This window comes from Copadichromis virginalis, linkage group LG3, assembly GCF_057382275.1.
Source record: "Copadichromis virginalis isolate Kocher_CV1m ecotype Utaka linkage group LG3, C_Virginalis_male_GT1.1, whole genome shotgun sequence".
Lineage (NCBI taxonomy): Eukaryota > Metazoa > Chordata > Actinopteri > Cichliformes > Cichlidae > Copadichromis > Copadichromis virginalis.
In genome coordinates this window covers 36,099,271-36,111,766 of record NC_140620.1, presented here as the reverse complement: position 1 = coordinate 36,111,766, position 12,496 = coordinate 36,099,271, and positions in this window count along the sequence as shown.

The following is a 12,496-nucleotide window of genomic DNA, read 5'->3' as shown; positions in this document are numbered from 1 at the left end:
CTACTTAAAAAGACACACAGACTCAAAGTAACTGGCAAAAGTGTCTATTTCGAGTCACTTTTGCCAGGTGTTCTGGGAATCCATCCTACCCATTGTTTCTACACATGCGCACAACATGAAATTAAGTGCCAAACTGTCTTACCTTTGTAAATGTGACGTACAAGCATACTTTAACAGCTATAATTAAGTGGCAAATCATCCTACCTTTGTGAATATGAGCTAGAAACATACTCTGACGGGTAACATTACGTGCCAAACCATGCTACCTTTGAGAATGTGACCTACAAGCATACTTTAACGGGTAAAATGAAGTGGCAAACCGTCCTGGCTTTATGAATGTGGGCTACAAGCATACTCAGATGGGCAAAGTTAAGTGGTAAACCGTCATACCTACTTACATTTGTGCTGGAGTTACTCTGTGACAGCAGAAATGTGTCAGAACACCGGTCCCAAGTCCACAAAGGGGGAGGGTCAGAATTGTGACATTGAAAAAAACAATAATTGCTAAAAAAAAAAAAAAAAAAATATATATATATATATATATATATATATATATATATATATATATATATATATATATATATATGTAGTTCTAAACATATTTTAAATGCTTTTGGGTGTTTTTTACTCACTTCATGTCTCTTCCACAATGTTATTTCTCTCTCCTACGTCTGTTACAATTACCTGCGCATGACCAATTATGCAAATTAGGCGATTACATCATTTAGCGAGTTCCAGCGACTTTTAGGACAGCCAATAGCATTTTTCTTACTGAGGAGTTGGCAACATTACAGCTATCACTTCCAACATAAATGAAGACAGAACTAAACAGCAGTGACATTTGGTTACTTAAGTTGGACTAGCTGGTATATAATGATGTGCTACGTGACCGCTAGTGACACAGCTATGTTAGCATAACAAACAGGTGAAGCTGGAGGATGAATGCTAACTTTTTTTCCACTCAATAAAAATTAACGTGACGGTTCCCGATGGTTAGGGACAAATGCAATCGCAGGTCAGGATGCTGTAAAAAGACCAAACTTCAGTCAGAAGAACAACTGAAATAATCAACTCGAGGTCATTAATATACTGCAACAACATGGGAATAGAGCAGCTGCGAGAGAATTCAACATTAATGAATGAATGGTACAGAAGTGGAGGAAGCAAAAATATTTATTCACTGGATATAAAAGGTGATCTCTTCGAAAAGGAAAGTCACAACGAGCTCTCCTTAGAACACACAGATGTTCTCAAGGTAGGTACGACTTTTTTAACTTTCATCACTGAGCACCCCGACCTAATGAAGCACACAGGAAAAAGCAACAGAAACCGAATCTCATGTCAGACACCAAAATCTGCAGGAAGCTATGGAGCCTGTTTGCCCAGAGCTTAATGAATACGCGTCGATGCTGCTTCCTTGTTAATATATGTCACGCAGCTTGGAGAACTTAAAGCTCTGTGATAAATGGAGGAACGTGAAGCCGGCAGGGATAAAGAGGAGGAACAACTAATCAATAAGCGGCGGGCCTTGGGGTGAAGGGTGAATAATGGGGGGGGGGGGGGGGGGGGGGGGGGTATGGCAGACAAGCAGGGTGAGACTGATAATGATAGTATAGATGATGGATGGATGGATGCACAGGTCACAGAAGAGTGGAGACAGATGGAGGAGGCGCTAACAGATGGAGAGATGACAGGAAGAGCGGAAGGAGGGAAGGGGGCGGGAAAATGTGATAGTGGTCTAACAGTTAAACAGTTAAAGTGAGTGATTGCAGAGTGGTTTGAGCTCGGAAGGTCCTGAAACACTGTTGCACAGGATGGAAGATGGAAAACATTACTTTTTTATATCGGAGGCTTAAAGTTTTTCTGAAACTGTACTTCCGGGCCTCCGTTTAGATAATCGACTGAAGAGAATATCAAACAGTCCCATTACACAGCAGGTAACACTGTTGCCCTTGTGTTCCTTGCAACAAATGACAGCATTTTCAAGGAAGCTGCGTCACTCACCGTTGCAGCTGCGACAATGAGTTGATCATCAACACGTTTTTGAATGCCCACTCTCTGTTCGCATGCTTGCACCACACCGTGTCTTCAAATCAGTTAAAAATCGAGGTTAAAGCATGAACTCGCATGACTTGAGCACCGTTAACATGCTGTTATGTTATAGATGCCTTGAAAGCACTTCAAACTGGCGCAGTGAAGGTGAGTATGCCTAATAACACATGAGGTTCCCGACAATACCTGAAATTGTGTTAAATGAAGCAGTTCAGGTGACGATGTCCGTCTGCACGACCTCGCCCGCATACTGTCTGGGCACACGCCACACTGTATGACTGTAACTAAGTGAGCATGAATGAAATTAAAGTGGTGACATTGCAGTGGGTTGTTAACACTCTACAGAGGTGTGAGCTCTATTATCTGGGGAACATTTCCCAGCCCAGCAGACTTGGTGGGCCTGCAGCACAGAAGAGCTTCTTCACAAGCAGCCGCAGTTGTTCTCACTTTCTGGTTTTGTCATTTACAAACATACTCCGCAAAGACTTCACGTGTTTAGATCGTTGTCCTTCACACATTTGGGTGGCACTTTGTGAAAACACACTTACTTCACTTTGAGTTCCTAAAATCTTTCTGCAGTGCCGTTTATGACTGATTTTCTTACATCAGCTCATTTTTATGCGGTTCAAATACAGTGGAACCCCGACTTACGAATACCCCATTTAACGAAAAATTCAAGTTACGAAGGCACTTAACAGCAATATTTCTGCCCGTGTTACGGCAAAATGCCCACGTAACGAAATCCGCTGGCTCTGATTGGCTGAGCCCACAATGCCCACAATGCCTTCCAAATCATGTGACAACCTCTTGGCATTTGTACTTCGCTGTTCCACTTGAACGACATATTGTTGTTGCAGTTAGCAATTAGCCTATAGCCTATCGTTCACTCAAAAGGCGCGATGGGTGCTTCAACTTACGAAAATTTTTGACTTATGAAAGACCCTTGGGAACAAATTAATTTCGTAAGTCGGGGTTCCACTGTATTTGAATGCGCACATGGTTAATGGTACAGTTGCAGGAAAAACTGGACACCATCACACAGCCATAATTACGGCGTCTGTGGGTGATGAACTTGAGATTCAAAGACAGATCTGCAACCGTTAACTTCAACTGCCGTCTTCAAAGCAACTCTGATGATGATAAAACAGCAGTAATATAAATTCAGCCTGCTATGGGTTTGCAGTGAATTGGATCAAGTTAGTTGCATGCAATCTGTTTGAGCAAATGCGTCAATTAGCCATGAAAAGTCAGCAAAATATTGCAGCTCAATCGCAGATTCAATTTTTTTCTTTTTCCAATATGTACTGCTTCTTGACCTTAGTAAACCATGTGCACTAGGTCGCAGGTTTGATTCCGGCCCATCCAGAAAGAAGTCTCAACACCAAAGCAACAGCTAAATGAGTAGCAGCCTTGTTCTCAATTTGACTCTACTGAAGCATTTAGTGCCTGATAGTTCATTAAAAATGTACCTCTGCTTTAAACCATTAAGTCACTCTATCCTGTGACTGTACTGAGAACAATACTGCAGACAAGTCACCAGAAAAACAGCCATAAATCATTGTTGTAGTGGTCACTGTGTCACGTACAACAGGAAAGGTGTAAACAGTGTTCATGAAAGGCTGTAGTGCTTTCAGGTGTGTCAGCTGAGCCCACCTAGAACAACCTGAACCAGCTTTCACAACTAAACTGTGGCCAAGCGATCCATCTTTCTTTTAGCATTGCTTATGCTTGTGTTTTGTGTTATGCGGTCATGCACGGTCATGCACATATGCAAATATCGTATGTAACCATTGGCTGAGCTAGTAGCATTGGAGTTTTTTGGGTGAGATTTACAGATTAAAGGGGCTCTGGAAGTCATCCTGAAACTCTGCGGCAGTTTGGGTTGGGTGTAAAAACCTAACAGAGATATTTTCCAATGGGAAAAGAGAATCTGCAACAATTCAAAAGGAAATAAAAGTGACACAGGCATGAAGAAGGAAAAGACTGACGGTGAGCGAGGGAAGGGAGATAAAACCAAAGAAATAATTTGAGCCACCGAGAGGTCGTGGGGAGAGATGGGAAGGATGAGAAGGTTGGGGAAAGAGAAGACAGAGGAGAGAGATGAACACGAGCGGCATTGCAGGACTGCACAGAGGTCGTGAGGCAAGGAGAGGTGGGGAGGGGAGGGGGAGGAAAGGAGGTACAGGGATGGAGCTGTAAGTCTCCAAGGAGATTTCTGTGTCACTGGGAGCTCTTTGTGTGAATGTGTGTGACTGTACGTGTGTGAGCATAAAAGTATCTGAGTCGGTGTGAGTCTCAGAAAATCACACCAGGCTGTTCATAATGTGTGAGCTTTTTTTTTTTTTTTTTGAATGTGTGTGTGTGTGTGAGAGAGATAGATAGCGGGGAATAGATAATGTGTCAGGAAAACAGAATGAAATACAAGTTAAACATCAGGAGAGGAAAGTTCACTGCCTGTGGGTGTATTTCACTTTGGTTTCAAGCAAAACAGCTAGCTTTACGTGTGTGTGTGTGTGTGTCTGTGTGTGTAAAACAGGCACCGGTAGCACAGTGGAAACTGTTTTAATTGTCTGATTTACACGTATTTCCCCATCCATTAGATGCAGTAATAACTGATGCACTAATGGTCATCAAGGCTCTGCACTGTAAAAACCTCCTGCCCTGAAAATATTCTCATTCTGCTTTCAGTTTGGGCTTTTCAAACTAAGAAAATGTGTCCATATTTGACCTGCTTCCCCTGAAAAAGCACCAAATGTACCCCCCACCCCCGCACCCCGTCCTTCAGAGATACTTAAAGTAAATTAATCTTTTTTTTCTTCTCGTTTTGTTTAAATTCAAGTCAAGGTGTCCCTATTTTAAATACGCTGCTTCTAAAGGGCAGATTTCTCCACCTCCAAGGCTCAGTCTTGTGAGCATAGTGACTGAGCACATCTGGCATAGAAGATGTAGCTATATAAGGCCAGATACGCTGCCACATGTGCCTTAAAATTTATAGATAGTAATAGGTTGCGAAAAGCTCATCATCATTGTGAACAACCAGGATAAAAAGTTCTCATAAATTTATCGTAATGTCCCAGGTCTTTGGCAACAGCCTAAAGACCTGTCTAAAGAAACAGTCCCACCCATAGTGTAGCAGACAAGCTCTGGCCTTCAGTGGGATTAAGGAGAGAAACAACAATTTAACCAGTCCACATTTTGGATGTTCAGATTTCCCGCTGACTCAGTCTGACTTGCTTTGGCCCACATCTATGTGGGGTTAATTGGAATTGGTATGGATGTGAGTGTGACTGGTTGTCTGTTTCTCTGTGTTAGCCTATGATGGATTGGTGACCTGTCCAGGGTGCAGCCTGCCTTTCTGCAAACATTGGCTGGGGAAACCCACAGCCAGCAATCCTGTTTGGTTAATTAATTCATAAAAAAAAACCCTGATAGATGGATGCAATAAATTACATTGAGCTACCTTCCTTGTTTCTGCTTTTGCTCCGGATGGAGAAATAGTAATTCCTGCCTTAGTAAGATGGATTGAAAGTAAATGTATTGTGCTGCGCAAATGTTTAATCTCTTTATATCTTGGTAGGATAATTAGGAAATAGGTGCATTGGCTTATTGAAACATGCATACAAATATTTGGAAATGCAGTGTATAGCCTCCTGAGAACCAGCCTATTCATTTGTGTCCTCTGTGATGGACATTTGTTTTTCGTCTATACCTTTGACTTATTTGAGCTATTCTTATAAGTCATTATGTACTAAATAGAGAACATTATGGGCTTTCCATTGTTATCCCATGTTTGGGTGGCCTCTTTTAACTCCAAAAAAGTTCAGTGGAAAGATAGATTTTTCCTTGGTTCTCATAAGGTTAAGGCAAAAACTGTTTTTATCATTCTAATGAGCTTGAAAGTCGCTATTGGTATGTCCACCTTTATTCTTTAGCACAAGGTTTCTCTTTGACAAGGTTTCTTGTAATTTCTTTAAGTAGTCTTAAGGAATAGTACTCCAGGCTTCTTGAAAGACATGCAAAGCTTCTCTTTGGATGTTGGCTCCCTTTAGATGATCCCGCACTGCCTCAACAGTGTTGAGGTCTGGGCTCTGGGGAGGCCAATCCACGACTGATGGTGTTTCACTGTGTGTTTTTCTATCCAGGTATGATTTTGGGATCATTGTCATGCTGAAAAATGAAACTGCTGCCAATCAGATACTTTACCAATGATATTTTATGGTGGATCAAATCTGATGGTACTTTTCTGTGTTCAGAATACAATCAGTTTTGACAAGATACCAAGTTTTACCATTGGCTGCCGCTGATTTTCAGTTCAGGTCTTGTGTTTTTCCCTTTATTCTGGCTTCTTCACCGCCAACCGAGACCATTTCTGACGAGGCCTCGGTGAACAGTAGATGGATCAACTATTGGTCCACATACATTTCTTGGGTTCTGTCTCAGATCTTTGCTGGATTTCTTAAGAGATGGACAGTTTTGTTGTTGTTGTTGTTGTTTTAGGCCTGTCACTACTACTTTTGTGTCATTTGTTGGCAGAGGCAACACATTCTGTCCATTTTTCCTTGAGAAAATGACAGTTTCTCACTACTACCTTCTGGGATAGTTTATATTAGGAAACAGAGCTTTGAGCAGGCAGGTGAGTGCCACATTCAGGCTGATTGAAACTGATTGCTGGCAGTGAAATGTGTTCAAGACTAAATGTGAGTCGGCTCTAGCCTCGTGGTTCTGGAGTCTGCTATGATTTAATCACACCAGAGAAGTGGCACCACCTGAGCCTGCACTATTTATGACTGAGAGGTTTTTTTCTCCAAAGCGACATTATGAAGCCGCACGACCTTGAAATGACATCTCCCGAAGACAGAGAGATTTATTAAAAAATAACTGAAACAAAGATATTGATTCTTACTATTACTGACATTTTGCAAACTTAAATAATTAATCTGTTGTTATTTTCTAATATTTTGAACCAAAAAAAGAAGAATACTACTTTGAGTTTGTTTTTGTTTTTTTCCTTCAGTCTGTTGTGGCTGCACTTGGTTGCCCTAAATTTAGCTTTACAAAGAAGATTCCAACTGTGTATTTGTGCGTATTCATGTGAGTTTGTGTGTGTTTGGAAAAGTAGTATTGTGTGGTGATTGCCCCCTGTGACTAGCCCCCTAGCTCCTGTGAATATAAATGAGAGAGAAAAGGGAGGTTCCCATTGGAGACAAATCGGAGGGAGAGAAGAGGAAGAGGAGGAACTGTTGCTTTGAGCTTATTGGACTCCATTTTAGCAGGAAAACTTGGATTGTTTTCCTCCTCCCATTTCTTTTCTTTCCCAGAGTGTCCCTCTTTGTGTTTTCCTGATGTGTGCAAGCTTCTCTAATTACTACTATCCCCCTGTCTTTATGCTCTTGCCCTACATCTCTCCCTAATCCTTACCCTTTTTATTTCCACCACACTTCATCGCTTTCCTTCCATCCTTCTGTCCAATCTGTAAATCATTAAAGACTCTCCCTCTCTTTTCCCTCTATCCTTCCTTCCCTCTCACCCTCTCACTGTTGACTGATCTGACTGTAGCCTCAGATTAGATACGACCCTGCAGGCATAATCAGCCGCCAGCTTTCCTGCTCCTCGCAGATAATCTGCTTGTGTTCAGGAACACAAAAATCTGCCGATAAATCTGTTTCCCACTGTAATACATTTATACATGTACACCACACTGATGCTTCTGCTAGCGGCAGAGAGCACCGAGTGGAAAATACACCATCCTACTTTGCTGAGGTAAAACTAGCAGCATCGCAGTATTGAAACACTGTAACACACATTCTCCATTTTCAACTTGTTGCGAAACATGCTTCTTTGCTTTCTTGCGGAGTTAAATGAGATAACCGACACCACTCTGATGTCTGGAGCTATGGGATATTTCTTGACTGGGCAAGAAACTTCCTGCAGTAAAACATCAAACATTATTTTACAGCTTCCTATTATTACATTTGAACATAGACAACATACCTGTCCTCTTCTGGTTTTGGGATAGCAGAGTGCTGAAGTGCAAAACACGTAAACGTCTACAACACTCTGCTGACTAAAAACTTCAAAGCTCCAACCTCCTTTGACATTTACATCAGCAAAGAAAACAAAACAAAAAAACTGCACCCATGGGATCGGTTTCAGTGGCCAAGCAGCTCATGTAGGTGTAATGTGTAAGGACTTCAATATCTTTGTCTCTATACTGTATTCTCTTTACAGGCCTACACGCAGAAGCTGTAACTAATTTGTTTCACTGCTTTTAACATGATGAAGGATTCCTGGTTTAAATTAGGCTAAAGTTGACTGAAAAAGTATCCTTTTTACTTTTAAGAAGCTTTTAAGCAGATTCATTGTTATTTAACTTAGATATTCATATACACAGTAAACAACCTCTAACCTTAAAACCAATAGTATATTGAAGACAACTTTTGAATGCAAGTACCTGCAGCTACTTAGTAGCTTCTTATGTCTGTTTGTTCCAGCAAAAATTGTATGAATAACACACAGAGTTCTTGGAGTAAATTATGTTTACTGTCTGTCATTATATACACACACATATGTGTGTGTGTGTGAGTGTGTGTGTGTTTGATTCTAGAATACTTTGGTATAAAGAGGAGTTCATGGTCAATTCAGTGCCTGCAAGGTGCCCAGGTCCTTTGACTCCAAAGCAAGTCCAAATTATCACCCTTGCACCACTGTGTTTGACAGCTGGTATAAGGTGTTTGTATTTAGATACATTTTTACAAAATGAATAAGAGAAGAGTCTTTCTCCTGGCAACACTTCCAAGTAAGATATAATTGTTTAGTCTTTTTCTAATTATGCTGTCATGAACTTTAAGTTTTCTATGTCCTTAACAATCACGATGAGTCTCTCTCACGTTTTTTGCAGTTTCTGAGAATTGCATGGTCTGACTTTGCTAGGACATCCATCCCCGTGGGAGTCCTGTGAAAACGTTATGATCCTATTGTGTAAAATATAATGGGGTCATAAATGAGCCCATCCTGTCATTCAAACCTGGTCACTTATAGGGTGAGATTAATAGTCTCTCATACTGTGACAGTAATTAACTGTACAGTAGTGAAAACCTTTTGACCTAACCTGGGCTGCTTTTGCCACTTCCAGCCTCGCTTAAGGAACCGGCAACCATGTCATCCAGATGTCAACCAACTGCTAAGACACATCTGACATGCTAAATGTGGCCCATTGGAGAAATGCAGATGTGCAGATGCAACGTTTAGGGCAAACATGCAGTGCATTCTGGTCCCTGGAATATAACTATATATAAATAAATATAAATATTTTGTAAATCTATTGCTTTTACTGTGCTGGATTAGAATATTCAACCTCACTAAAATCGTTGCGCAAGCACAGCATCCCCCCCCCCTCCCACGGTTATATAAAACCATCACTCCAAAACAGGGTTTTGAGGTCCCACAGTGCCTTTCCGTCCATATGGTGGAATCTTGCCGCCTCGTTTTGTCACGTCATCGGGGCCAACGCTGCTTTCCAACACATTAAAATTCATCAGTATAGCTTTAATCTCCAGATATTGGGTTATTGGCAACACAGGACTACTCTCATCTCTCCTCTGTGTCTCATTTTGCTGATGAACTCTTCTCCCGTGTGTTTGCCTCTGCATAATTACAGAAAGGCTGGGAAAAAAGTAATAAATAAGGACCAGAAAGATGTGAATGAAGGAGCCAAGATGGTAAGAGGCGGAGAGAAAGGGGTTGTATAACAGACGGGGTATAGGGGACAATGGATAAAAAAAGAGACAGACTGAAAGAGACAGCTGTGACGTCATGGCCACTTTAAGTAGGTCAGGCACGGAGTTGTGATGTCACTCACGCTGGAATCAACCCACTAGGCCAATGGCGTGCGGGGACACACCCCCTTTTTCCACCACCGCTGCCACCAGGATAATAAAATGCACCCCCCTCCTCTTCGCCCCTTCTTTTCTGCAGCTGTCTCAAATCACACATATGCACACACCCAGTAACACACACGCATACATTCCTGCAGCTATAAACACCACTGCTGACTGTAACAGTACACTACTGTAATTCTCAAGATGCAGCAGCTTCTATTTGTCTCATCTTTTCTTAGTCTTTTTTCTTTCTTTTTGCATTTGCCCCCTTTCCAAAAATGAAAAGCCTTTTCACTCAGTCAGACGAGACTGAAGGAGGCATCTGTGCTGCATGTAACAGTGGAGCCGCTTCTGATGTTCTTTTGACTTTTAGCATCAAACAAATCCACTTCCCCTTCATCAAGACTTGATAGCAGATTCTCACATTCTGTTGTATAAGTGTGTGTGTGTGTGTGTGTGTGTGTGTGTGTGTGTGTGTGTGTGTTAGATTCATACCAACCCCGAGGCTGAGGCACATTATTTGTGACAGAAGATAAAAACTTGCCAGTGTAAAGGCCTAATTTGACAATAGCTTTATATTCCCCAAGAAATCCATACAACATTTGACAGAACGAAAAAGATTACAAAAAAATAAATAAAATAAATAAAAACAGATAATAACTTGGGAAGGATTCTGGTGTAAGCTCCATTAGCGGAGGTCAGACAGGCAGGAAAGCAGTGTGCGGTATTCTCAAACAACATAATGAGACAGTGACACTAACATGATCCTAATTATCACTAAAAATGCACGGCTGAGCTGATTTGTTTATAAATGTTCTCATTTTCACCTCCTGCGCTCAAGAAAAGGAATCACAAAAAAGTTGCTTGATTGATTGCTTGTGTTTCTTGCTCTTTAAAATTAAAATGTTGTTTACAAGGCTTCCCGTCAGAAAGATTTTTCTTTTGTCATTCTAGTGAGGAAGCTACACTTGGCTGAACTGTAAATCAATCGGGAATAATGGAGAATAGAGTAAGCAGAAAGATTCAGATGTCGACGGTACTTAAATGTAGGGCTGGGCCATATCATACCGTTCACGGTAATACCGGTATAATGTTGGGCAATGATAAGAAAATGAAATATCGCAATAGAATATGGGTAAAACGCACAATCGCAGTGCCTTTGCATGACGGAGAATGAGAATGGTGAAAGTGGATCGTTGAATGAATCGGATGAACCAGAACTGGTTTGTAAAAATGCTGCAACTTCAGTGGTGTGGAACTGGTTTCGCTTTCGTCCGTCAGATACACAACAAAGCACTATTTTTGGTAGAGTATGCTAGCGGGCCGTCGTTATTACCGTGTTTTTTTTTTGGAAAATACATCACACTTAAAATCAATCCATTGATTTTTCTGAAAATCGACAGTGCCCCTTATAATCCCGTGTGCCTTATGTATGAGTTCTGGTTGTGTTTACTGACCTCGAAACGATTTAATGTACACGGCGCTCGAAAATCTGTCAAATGTTTTAGTACGACTTTACTAAGCTACGAACCCGCACTGCTTGATGGATTGTCGGCGCATTACGGCTATCGTAGGCAGGAGCCTCGCGGAGTGATACGTTCGGTGCTTCAACATAATATTATATTGTGTGTGTATAACCTCTTTGTAAGTTTTGTGGATATTATACATGGTTATGCTGAGGATATGTCGGCCAATTTCCTCTGGAAATGCCTTTTGGTTCAACTGTCAGCAAGGAATTTGCACTGTTACATTTTTATATAACTTTAATGCACATAAAAAAACAGCTGCTTGTTTAAGTGAAAATACATTGACATTTGTTTTTGTTTTTTGCACAAATAAAGTTGTGGAGTTGTAAAGTATTTTGTCTAGTGTCATATCGTCAGTTATATCGTTATTGCAAATTTTCAAATGTATATCGTGATAAATATTTTTGGTCATATTGCCCTGCTCTACTTAAATGTCTTCGTTAGTACTTCATACTTTATCATTACTGTTATTTTCTGATTCTGGTGTTGATTTAAAAAAAGAACAAAAAAGAAGAAATTTAACAAACTATGGAAGTTTGTTAGCGCCACTGAAAAGCCCATCCGTAATCATGATTTACTGAAAAGTTTGAGTTAGTATTTTGAAATCTTGAGGTAATAACTCAACATTTCAACTTAGCTCTGCTTGACATGTTTTTACCCAGTCACAGAAACAAGCTTCTATAATAACCTAAAAAAAGAAGCCAACTTTAAAGTGCCTTGATTAAAGATCGAAAACCCTGCTAAAGTAGAAACAATTATGTTGAAATGCTAACTGTTTTCTGTGCTTTAACATCCGCAATTTGAATCGCAACTGGGCATCTCAACAGTGTTTGGGTGTTGTCCCATTTTTAAGCTTTTTAATGCAATTATCTGACAATTGACATTCTTTGCTGTGTGGTTAAGCATACTCACTTTTCTTTTTCTTTTTTTAATTTTAGCACGAAAGCACCTTGCTAACCTAAGCGAGATCAAATGTGTGCTACAACATGGCCCGAACCACTGGACTGGACATATGATATGAAATGTGCAGACACACAGCAC